The following is a 12,792-nucleotide window of genomic DNA, read 5'->3' as shown; positions in this document are numbered from 1 at the left end:
AGAGGCTTATGACAGACACTGAGGACTATATATTGCAGAAACTCTAGAGGAGTATAGAAAATGCAGGGGTGAAATTAAAAAGAAAATTAGGAAAGCAAAGAGAGAGCATGTAAAAATGTTGGCAAGTAAAATCAAAGAAAACCCAAAGATGTTTTATAAATATATTAAGAACAAGAGGATAACTAAAGAAAAAATATGGTCTTTTCGTGACCATAAAGGTAATCTGTGTGTGGAGGCGGAAGATGTGGGCTTGGTTCTTAATGAATACTTTGCGTCTGTTTTCACAAAAGAGAGGGGCGCGCAGACATCGAAATCGAGGAAGAGTGTGAAATAACAGATGAAATAAACATAGTGAGAGAGGAAGTATTAAGAGGTTTAGCAGCTTTGAAAGTGGATAAATCCCCAGGCCCGGATGAAGAGGGAATAGCAGAGGCCCTGACCATCGTTTTCCAATCCTCTCTGGCTACAGGTGTGGTGCCGGAGGACTGAAAGCCTGCTAACATGGTACCTTTGTTTAAAAAGGGAGAAAGGGAAAGACCGAGTAATTACAGGCAGGATTAATCAAGGACAGTCAGCATGAATTTGTAAAGGGAAGGTCGTGCCTGACTAACTTGAATGAATTTTTTGAGGAGGTAACATGGAGGGTCGATGAGGGTAGTGCATTTGATGTAGTCTATATGGATAAGGTCCCATGTGGCAAACTGGTCATGAAAGTTAAAGCCCATGGGATCTAGGGCAAAGTGGCAAGTTGGATCCAAAATTGGCTCAGAGGCAGGGAGCAAAGGGTAATGGTTGATTTTTTTTTGTGACTGGAAGGCTATTTCCACAGGGTGTGGTTCCGCAGGCTCAGTACTAGGCCACTTGCTTTTTGTGGTATATATCAATGATCTAGACTTGAATGTAGGGGGTATGATTAAGAAGTTTGCAGATGATACTAAAATCGGCTGTGTGGTTGATAATGAATAAGAATAGTGGCAAATGGAATTCAATCTGGAGAAGTGTGAGGTAATGCATTTGGGGAGGTAAGGGAGGCACAAGAAAAGGGAATACACATTAACTGGTAGGACACAGAAGTGTAGAGGAACAAAGGGACCTTGGAGTGCATGTCCACAGATCCCTGAAGATAGCAGGCCAGGTAGATGAGGTGGTTAAGAAGTCATACGGAATACTTGCCTTTATTAGCCAAGGCATAGAATAATCATCATAGGTGGTCCCTTGAACGAGGATGACTAGCTTCCACAAGTTCACAGGTGTTTCGATGAAGGACCCGATGTTCCAGTCCTGAACTCCAATTGAGGGGGTGGAAGAGGTCTTGGCGTGAATTCTTTTAAAGTGTGATAACCGTTGCACACCAGCCACCACATGGGCTTGACAGAGCTAGGTCTTGGTCCAGTGGCAAGGATTAACCAAGATGACTGGAGACCTGCTCTGCTGCACGGGCCCAGCGCGCACACATATCACAGTGTGGGCTGGCCCATGCTGCCCCTGGGCCCTCGGCTCTTCTGGACCCCATACCCTCATCTGTTGCACCTCTGCCACAATCTCTCGCCGCTTCTCCGCCATAAACATTCACCGCATAGAATACAAGAGCAGGGAGGTAATGTTTGAACTGTATCAAAGACTAGTTAGGCCACAGCTAGAGTACAGGAAAGATGTGATTGCACTAGAGAGGGTACAGAGGAGATTGATGAGGATGTAGCCTGGACTGGAGAATTTTAGCTATAAGGAAACATTGGATAGGCTGGGTTTGTTTTCTTTGGAACAGAGGAGGCTGAGGGGAGACCTCATTGAGGTGTATAAAATTATGAGGCGCTTAAATAGGGTGGATAGGAAGGACCTATTTCCCTTAGCAGACGGGTCACCAAACAGGGGGCATAGATATAAAGTAATTGATAGAAGGTTTAGAGGGGATATGAGGAGAAATTTCTTCACCCAGAAGGTGGTAGGGGTCTGGAACTCATTGACTGAAAGTGTGGTAGAGGCAGAAACCCACACCACATTTAAAACATACTTGGATGTGCACTTGAAGTGCCGTAACCTACAGGGCTACGGACCAAGGGCTGGAAAGTGGGATTCGGCTGGATAACTCTTTGTTGGCCTGTAATGACACAATAGGCTGAAATGGCCTCCTTCCGTGCTGTAGACTTCTATGATTCAAAGGGTAATGGTCGACTGATGTTTTTGTGACTGGAAGGCTGTTTCCAGTGAGGTTGTGCAGGGCTCAGTACTAGGTCCCTTGCTTTTTGTGGCATACATGAATGATTTAGACTTCATGGAAGGGGACATTATTAAGAAGTTTGCAGATGATATTGCTTGGCCAAGTGGTTGATAATGAGGAAGAAAGCTGTACTCTGCAGGAGGATATCAGTGGACTGGTCAGGTGGGCAGAAATGTGGCAAATGGAATTTAATCCAGAGAAGGGCAAGGTAAAGCATTTGGGGAGGGCTAACAGGCAAGGGAATGCACAATAAATGGTAGGACACTCAGAAGTGTAGAGGAACAGAGGGACCTTGGAGTGCATGTCCACAGATCCCTGAAGATAGCAGGACAGGTAGATAAGTTGGTTAAGAAGGCATGCGGAAAACTTGCCTTCATTAGCCGAGGCATAGAATATAAGAGCAGCGCAGTAATGTTTGAACTGTATACAGCACTAGTTAGGCCACAGCTAAAGTACTGTGTACAGTTATGGTCACCATATTACAGTAAAGCTGTGATTGCACTGGAGAGGGTACAGAGGAGATTTACCAGGAGGTTGACAGGACTGTAGAATTTTAGTTATGAGGAAAGATTGGATAGGCTGGTGTTGTTTTCTTTGGAACATAGAAGGTTGAGGGAATACTTAGTTGAGGTGTTTAAAATTCTGAGGGGTCTAGATAGAGTGGATAGGAAGGACTTATATCCCTTAGCAGAGAGGTCAATAACCAGGGGGCATGGATTTAAAGTAACTGGTAAAGTATTAGGCAGGAGGTGAGGAGAACCTTTTTTCACCCAGAGGGTGGTGAGGATGTGGAACTCTCTCCCTGAAAGGGTAGTAGAGGCAGAAACCATGATTGCATTTAAAAAGTACTTGAAGTGCCGTAACCTACAGACCAAGAGCTGGAAAGTGAGTTTAGGTTGGATAGCTTTTTTGGCCAGCACAGACATGATGGGCTGTATGGCCTCCTTCTGTGTTGTAAATTTCTATGATTCTATGATGTGACAAGCTGCTCGCAGAGGGAGGAGGAGGAAGGGCAGGTGAGCTCTCAGCAGGAGGCCTTAGCCACCTAGGGTCTTCTGAGAGCACTTCTCCTAGCTGCACTTAAGCCAGATGTAGTGTATTCAGAGCCATTGGTTCACCAAGGAGGTTGTCACAGAACTCTGCCCCTTCTTGGAACCAGACCTGCAGCCTCATAGCAGGGCGACGATAGCTCTGCCAGTGGCCCTCAAGGTGACTGTGGCTCTGAATTTTTTCGCCACCGGATCCTTCCAGTCTGGAGCAGGAGACATAGCTAACATCTCCTAGTTCGCCGTCCATCGCTGCATTAGAGAGATCGGCTCTGTACTCCGGGGGAAGGGACTTCATTGTCTTTTTTCTGAAGAGAGAGAAGCTGGAAGAGGAGTGCACATGTGGCTTTGCCTGGAAATTGGGCTTCCCCATGTTGCAGGGCGCCATCAACTGCACACACATGGCTTTGTGGGCACCGCATATCAATCCTGAGATGTACCGCAACCGCAAAGGCTACCACTCACTTAATGTGCAGCTGATGTGCGACTACACCCAGCACATCATGATGGTGAATGGCCGGTATCCTGGCAGCAGTCATGATGCCTTCATCCAGCACCAGTCCGGTGTGCTAGCAATCTTCCAGCCAGCAAGTCAAACCCGAGGATCGCTGCTCAGAAACAAGGGCTATCCACTCTACATCTGGCTGATGATTCCCTCCACAACCCCACCAGTCATGGTCAACAATCAAATAATGAGACCAATGCTGCCATGAGGTACCTGATGGAGCAGACCACCTGGATGCTAAAGTAATGGTTCTGCTGTCTTGACCGATCGGGACAAACCATTTTGTGGTGGTCTTCTGCATCCTCCACAACTTGGCCATCATGAGGACACAGCTCTTGCAACCACAGTTTCCACGACCACATCAGGCAAAGGAGCAAAAGGAGGAGGAGAAGCAGAAAGAGAAGCAGTAGGAGGATGATGGGAGGAGGCAGGCAGCTGGTCCCCATTCCGGAAAGGCTGTCTGTGAGCGCCTCATCAGACTCCGGTTCCAATGAATGAAACCCCATATATCCATTGCTTAATACTTCCTCACCTTATCATCACTCTCAGGGAACATCACATTCCAAAAATAATTTATAAATGAATCAATGCAACACTACATAAAAAGTCAACTAAACACCCTTGTGCATTAACTTAGTCTGTCTTTCATTTTCCTTTGTCTTTCCATTGCGCCTACGCAGTGCTACCTCAGTGGCTGGTGGACGGCTGCTGACTTTCAGTGGGGGAGACTGCAGATAGCCTTGCAGGATGACCTCGAGCAGCTCTGCGCTAGAAAGCCTAGCTGTTGACTGCACCACCTCGGCATGAGCGGCAGCAGTCTAGGCTGGCTGGCTGACAGGCAGCAGTAAGGGCACTGGCAAAGCGGCAGGGGTGAGAGTATGAATGCTGTAATCATGAGGGAGGTCAGCATGTTCTTGCTTTACGGAGCCACTATCACTCCCTCGGGTGAAGCCTCTGCATTCCTAGCCATCTGTTGGAGCACAGATTGCTGGACTGCTGTAAGACCCTGCAAGCCACTTTCCACACTCGTAAATCCAGTCACAATGGCAAGAGTCTGATCTTGCATGGCAGCAAGCGGAGGCTGCATGAGAAAAGTCTGAGCTTCCAGTGCAGCACTCAGATGTTGGGTCGCTTCCACTAGTGCTACAATGGAAAATGTGACAGCACCCAGCACATCCAGCATCATTGGGTCCACAAGTGCTCTAATGGAGTTGCTCAGCACTTCCATCCTGAAAATTATGGACTCCAAACTCCGAGCAAAACCCCGTACAATATTGGAGGTGACGCCTCCTTGCTCCTTGACAGCGACAAGAGGCTCTCTGGCAGGCCTGCCATTGCACCAAGCATTTCTGTGTGCACGCCCATCACCCTTCTTCTGAAAGCCATCAAAGTCATCATCTGAATCTGTGCAGCAGAATACAATAGCAAACTCGCTCTCCGGGGAGCTGGCACCTGTGCTACCCTTTCCCCCTGTACTGGCTGCAACCCACTCATGTCCGGTGTCTCACCACATGCAGATCCCGCCTCCAAACTACCCTCTAAAGTTCACGTAGTGGTGTCAGGGAATGTCAGATCGAGTGATGGTGCCTCTTCTTCTCCTTCACTCTCCTGCTCTACTTCATCGGGGACAGGCTGCGTTGCTGGCAGTTCTTGGGTATCTTGGGGACACAAGGGTCAGGTTGTGGTGAGGGGAGGGGGGAGGCAAGATGTGCATGCTTACACCATCAGCAGCTTGTAAATAAGAGATTGTGCCACGAGCAGGAAGTCGGATGTGAGAAGGAGTATCAGGTATGAGCATACCTTCACCAGCAATGGTTTCAGCCTCGCTGCTCGCCATGGCCTCAGTGATGGCCCTTCCAATGATCTCCAACACCGTCTCCTCCAGTGCAGTAACGTTTTGAAGATGTGCTCTGGTCTCCGATACTGCATCAAAGAAGCGTCTAGCCCTTTCTCTTTCCTGTTGCAACATGGCTATCTCCAGAGTGACAATGTGGTGCTTCTGCAAAAAAGCACCTCTCCTTTAAGAAGTGAAGAGAGCCCTGGCAAAATGTTATTGGACAGCAGACTGTACCCGATATAGGCCCCCCTGTTGAGCGCTGAGCCAACCAGCAACATATTTAGCACTGAGCTCAGTGCTGCAATAATTTTAATGAGCAGGCAGCATAAATTCTGCACCACATCACGTCACGTGCTCCTGTGCCTGTTTTCGGGCCCAATCCAATTTCACCCCAATGTGTATTATTGCAATAACTATTTCCCCCAAAATCATAGTATCAGAAGATGTGGAACATTCAATTCACAGATTATTTTGCCAGAGTGGAAACTGGAACAATTAGGTCCACAGATTCTCGTTATACATGCCCAATGTCCGAACAGAAATAACCTGTTGCTAGTTTTATAAGAAAACACTAGAATCTCTCACCAAGTGTACCTGCATATGTGGGTGAAAAGAAAGATTTTACATGGTAGATGATTGCTAAACCAGATATCTCGATACAGTACTATGGAAGCGGTCATTTAGGTTTCTGCAAATATTCTTTCACATATTCATTTATTCAGTATGCAAGCTGAAATTTAAAATCGTGAATTGGAATTTTTCCATTACAAATAAAAAAAAGGAAAATACATTATTGAAACCAGCAATTACTTTGCACTAATGTTCTCTTAAATATCTGCAAATCATCTATGGAAAAATAAACAGACATTCTGATATTTGTACCTTATGTGGTGTTTGCTGCACATGACATCAAAACCAGCTTGTTTGTCAAATATGCAGTAGTAAAGAGACATCTTTCTTATTTTCCGTGAGCATAAGGTAAGTGTGCAGCTTGTTTTCTGTTTGGTTGCTATAGTGACTGCTATTTTGAAATACTAGCAGTAATCCTTGGTGATAGCATAGATTTCCGCTCATTCATAGTCAATTGGAAAACAATCTAGACAATTTAATATTGCCAAAAAAATACCTTTTACTAAGTTTATATTATTAGTTTTATAAAACGTAATTTATGAAACTACCAGATCTATGTGTCGCCAGGTAAGGAAGGTCTTCGTATTGCATGATCCACTTTCTCACTATTGTTCAAATAATTTTTAATTCAAATAACATCATGCAGCTCTGTGAATTGAGGTCAATAGGTCAATGAGCTGTTGGCTTTTCCTTACTCCTCATGTTAGTGTTAGGGTCATATATCAAAAATTGTATAAACTTCAATACATAGTTCCATTTCCATTAGGATATAGGTGATATATTACCTAAGATAATGGGCCAGGATTTGCTGACAAAATAAGTGTTTAAATATTAGTGTTTAAAAAATCCAGCAATTTCTGGTGAGGAAGAGGTACCCCGTGAGTTTCAAATCGCCATAAATTTCTGGACGATTAGCCATAAATATCACTTTGCCGTTAGCCACATAGAAATGGGAGCTCGCCATCAATCTCCACATAGCCCCAATATTTACGGGGAGGCAGGGAGGGTCAGGGGAGAACGTAAACGGCTAAGGAACCTGGCAAAGTTGAGGATTTGGAGGTCCTACCGAATTTAACGCCAGAACCACAATATCTTTTTTACATCCGTATCCCGCCCTGCAACCAGCCAAATTGACAGCTTGGTCAGCTGTCGGGTGGGAGAACCAATGGCAGGAGGCCACAACCAGAGACCCTTGGGGTCAGTCAGTGGCAATTTTAGGGGTGGGATTGGATGAGATCGGCTGGACGGTGAGAGAGGCCGTCAGAGCTAGAGTGGGGGGGGGGCGGTGGGGGGGTGGGGTAAGTCAACAATCGCGACAAGGGGAAGAGAGAGACCGTGATCGGCAGAGGGGAGGCTGAAGGCTTCCTTGAGGGGTCTGGGGAGAACTCTCCTGCTCCTCCTGACCATAAAAATTGCTGGAAAAGGCTGCTGGCAGCTCCCACCTCTCTTACAAACATAGAAACATAGAAAATAGGTTCAGGAGTAGGCCATTTGGCCCTTCCTGCACCACCATTCATTTAGATCGTGGCTGATCATTCACCTCAGTACCCCTTTCCCGCTTACTCTCCATACCCCTTGATCCCTTTAGCCATAAAGGCCATATCTAACTCCCTCTTGAATATATCTAACGAAATGGCATCAACAACTCTCTGCGGTAGAGAATTCCACAGGTGAACAACCCTCTGAGTGAAGAAGTTTCTCCTCAAGGGGGAGAGAGAGACCATGCCAGGTTTCCCAACCAATGGAAAACCCACGCTGCAACTGTAAAATTTAAACTGAGTTCCCAACTGTATTGTGGATCAACTCAGAGAACAACCTATTAGCATGGAACAGCCGACAGGTGCTTTGTCACTGTCATGTATGTACATGCTGTTTGTAGCCACCAGATGGTGTCATTGTTGGAGGCCACTGAGCAGCACACACATGGTGCTGCTCTGGTATAAAAGGCCAGCCATTTTGTGAGTCAGGCACTTTGTGTCTAAATAAAGCAGAAGCAAGGTTGTACCTTGCTTAGTTAAATAGTACTCAGTTTGAACCTTTATTGCATACATAACATTTGGCGACGAGAATACAAGAACCTTTTTTTGCAAAATGAGCATGATTGGATTTTTAGAGCAATTTGTGGAGGGAGAAGATTGTCAGACTTTATGAGCCATTTGAACCAATACTTCGTGGCCAACAAAATGAAGGGGATTGACGATGCAGATCGGCACCGGGCCGTGTTCCTCACTGTGTGCGGTGCAAAGATCTATGGTCTGATAAAGGATCTACTCATGCCCAGTGATCTAACAGAGAAAACGTACGAAAAGTTGTGTACATTGGTATGGGAGCACCTCAAGCCAGATGATGGCATTATCCTCTCGAGATGCAGGTTTTATACACACGTCGATCAGAGCGCGGCGGAATTTGTTGCCAACCTGAGACGTCTAGTGGGACCGTGCAAGTTCGAGACGGTGTTGGCAGACAGGCTGCGGGACTTCTTTGTTATCGGTATCAACCACGAGGTGATCCTGCGCAAACTTCTGGAGATGGAGGAGTTGGATTTAAAAAGGGCCATCCAGATCGCTCAATCATGTATGGCGATGGACAGGAGTTTAAAGCAAATATCGGTGAAGAACCGAACCCCGGCAAGTACTGTAAATGCGATTGATTCGACGTTCGGCAGAGCGGTACATGGCAGGGCCTATCCGGCTGCGTTCACCAGCAGGAATGTATCCGACTTCTCCATGTTGGCATTGTGGGGGAAATCATGGGCACCAGCAGTGCCAATTTAAGCAATAAAGTTGCAAAGGCTGTCTGAGAGTGGGGCATCTCTAGCACAAGTGTCCGCAGATGAGCAAGTGAGCTGCGACACACCACGTGGAGGATGAGAATCAGACTAGCGTGGAACCGGATACGCAATCCAAGATGCCAGAGGAGGAAGTGTATGGACTGTATTCTTTCATAACCAAGAGTAAACCAATTTTGATTAATGTGAAGTTTAACGGGATACCGGTATCAATGGAACTGGACACAGGGGCGAGTCAATCGATCATGAACGAGAGGATATTTTATAAGCTGTGGGATACTAAGACTGTGAGGACCAGGCTGAGCCCTGTTAACACCAAGCTGCGCACGTACACCAAAGAACTGATAAAGGTGATTGGCAGTGCACAAATTAAAGTGTTTATAACGGTGCGGTTCACAAGTTACCGCTGTGGATTGTTCCAGACAATGGCCCAACGCTGCTCAGCTGCAACTGGTTGGAGAAAATCAGATGAGACTGGAATGACATAAAGGCATTGTCATCGGAGGTAGATACATGTGCCTAAGTATTAAGCAAGTTCCCCTCGCTGTTCGAACCCGGTATGGGCAACTTCATGGGAGCCAAGGTGCAGATCCACGTGGACTCAGATGCAAGACCATTCCATCAAAAAGCTCGGGCAGTGCCATATATGATGAGGGAGAAGGTCGAAATTGAACTAGACAGACTCCAGCGTGAAGGGATCATATCACCGGTCGAATTTAATGAATGGGCCAGCCCCGTTGTTCCTGTGCTGAAAAGTGATGGCACAGTCAGAATCTGTGGAGACTACAAGGCTACAATCAACAGGGTTTCGAAACAAGATCAGCACCCATTACCGAAGGCTGATGACTTGTCTGCAACACTAGCCGGAGAAAAGTCGTTCACAAAACTGGATGACGTCGGTCTATATGACACAGGAGTTGGTCGAGACGTCAAAGAGACTGACGTGCATTAACACGCACAAAGGACTGTTTATTTACCACAGGTGCCCGTTTGGAATTCGCTCGGCTGCAGCAGTATTCCAGAGGAATATGGCAAGTCTACTGAAGACCGTTCCCAGAACCGTCGTGTTCCAAGATGATATCCTGATCACTGGTTGTGACTCCAAGGAACATCTAAATAACCTGGAAGAGGTTCTACTGTGTTTGGACAGAGTGGGACTCAGATTTATACGCTCTAAATGCGTTTTCATGGCACCGGAGGTTGAATTCCTCGGGTGGAAAATCGCCGCTGATGGCATCAGACCTACTGATGTGAAAACCAAAGCCATCAAGAATGCACCCAAACCGCAGAATGTGATGGAGTTGCTTTCGTTCCTGGGTCTACTCAACTACTTTGGTAACTTCCTACCTATATTGAACACCTTACTTGAACCACGGCACATGCTATTGAGAAAAGGCAACAAATGGGTATGGGGCGCATTGCAAGACAGAGCTTTCGAGAAAGCCACAAATCTGCTTTGCTCAAACAAGCTGCTGGTACATTATGACCCATGTAAATGTTTAGTTTCGGCCTGTGACGCATCGTCATATGGAATTGGTTGCATGTTACAACAAGCCAATGAGTCGGGGAAACTTCAACCTGTCGCATATGCATCCAAAAGTTTGCCGAAAGCAGAAATAGCCTACATAATGGTAGAAAAAGAAGCTTTGGCATATATGGATGGTGTTAAAAAGATGCATCAATACCTGTTCGGTCAGAGGTTTGAATTAGAGACCGATCACAAGCCGTTCATTTTGTTGTTTTCCGAGAGCAAAGGTATCAATACCAACGCTTCATCCCGCATCCAAAGGTGGGCGCTGACATTATCTGCCTATGATTATGTCATTCACCACAGACCTGGCACAGAGAATTGTGCCGATGCTTTGAGCCGGTTGCTGTTGCCCACACCAGAGGTGAAAACTGATATGTCCTTACTATACAGAATAAATGCACACGAGGCCCATACTTGAGAGAAGGTCACTCTGTGACCAGTTACCTTTATTGCCAAGACCTCAAGTGATGAAGGTGGGTGGAGCTTCCCCTTTTGTACCTGAAAGTCCAGGTTAGGAGTGTCTCCCACAAGTTCACCCCCTTGTGGTCAATGTTCTCAAGGTGTACAACTTAGGTCAGCTTATACATGGGTTACAATGATAGTTGAATACATAACATCACCTCCCCCCCAAAGTCTTATTAGGATCACAGGTTAAGTCTCAGGTGGTTTACACTCCCTTGTAGAGAGCCTGAGTTGGGGCTCCGGTTGTTGGGTGCTGGCCTGAGTGTCTGCTGTTTGCGGTGCCTCAGGCCTCTCCGGACTGCCCACAGTGACTGGGCTCTCCTCCACTTGGTTCCGGTGTTCAGTCACCTGTTGTGGAGTAAACACTACGTTGTGTTCTTCTTCTGCTTCTTCTATGGGGTTGCTGAACCTCCTTTTAGTTTGATCCACGTGTTTGCAGCAGATTTGTCCATTGGTAAGTTTAACTACAAAAACCCTATTCCCCTCTTTGGCAAGCCATTTGGGCCCTGCAGCGTAATTAAGGACAAAAATAGAGTCATTGACATCAATACATCACGCCCTCGCATTCCTGTCATGGTAGTCACATTGTGACGGACACGTCAACAATTTCTTTCATAGTAGGGTGGATAAGGGATAACCTGGCTTTGAACGTCCTTTTCATTAGCAGCTCTGCGGATGGAATCTGTGAGCGAGTGTGGTCGGGATCTATTGGCCAACAGGAGGCGTGATAAGCGGCTTTGTAGGGAACCCCCTTGGATTCTGAGCATCTGCTGTTTGATTATCTGCACTGCTCATTCCACCTGGCCGTTTGAGACCGGCTTGAATGGTGCCGTTCTGACATGGTTGATTCCATTACTTGCCATGAAGTCCTGGAATTCAGTGCTTGTGAAACATGGGCCACTGTCACTGACCAAGACATCCGGTAGACCATGGGCGGTGAACATTGCCCGTAGACTTTCTACCATGGCAGAGGATGTGCTTGAATTTAAAATGGCACACTCAATCCATTTGGAGTAGGTGTCTACTACAACCAAAAACATTTTTCCCATGAAAGGACCTGCGTAGTCCACATGGATGCGTGACCATGCCTTGGCGGGCCAGGACCAGGGGCTAAGGGGGGCTTCCCTGGGTGTGTTGCCCAGCTGAGCACATGTGTTGCACCTGCGAACACAAAGTTCCAGGTCTGCATCTATCCTTGGCCACCAAACGTGTGACCTGGCAATTGTATTTATCATGACAATGCCCGGATGCTCATTGTGAAATTCTCTGATAAACACCTCTCTGCCCTTCTGGGGCATGACTACTCGGTTTCCCCACTGTAGGCAATCGGCCTGAATCGAGAGTTCATTCTTGCGCCTATGAAGCGGTTTAAATTCCTCAGGGCATGCCCTGTACATGGCTGCCCAGTCCCCTTTCAGGACACATTTCTTAACGAAAGACAGTAGCGGGTCTTTATTTGTCCAGACGTTAATCTGACGGGCTGTCACAGGTGAGGCTTCGCTTTCGAAAGCTTCAACAGCCATGACCATCTCATCATCATGCTCGGTTGCCCCCTCAGTGGTGGCTAGTGGGAGCCTGCTGAGTGCATCGGCGCAGTTTTCAGTGCCCGGTCTGTGCCGAATTGTGTAGTCATAGGTGGCTAACATATGCGGGCTGATGCATTCGCATTTAAGGCCTTGTTGTCGGCCAAAAGGGACGTTAGGGGTTTGTGATCTGTCTCCAGCTCAAATTTCCTGCCAAACAGGTACTGGTGCATTTTTTTTACTGCATATACA

This window comes from Pristiophorus japonicus, chromosome 3 (assembly GCF_044704955.1).
Source record: "Pristiophorus japonicus isolate sPriJap1 chromosome 3, sPriJap1.hap1, whole genome shotgun sequence".
Classification (NCBI taxonomy): domain Eukaryota; kingdom Metazoa; phylum Chordata; class Chondrichthyes; family Pristiophoridae; genus Pristiophorus; species Pristiophorus japonicus.
The sequence above is the reverse complement of the archived record's forward strand: the minus strand, read 5'-3'. Positions refer to the sequence as shown.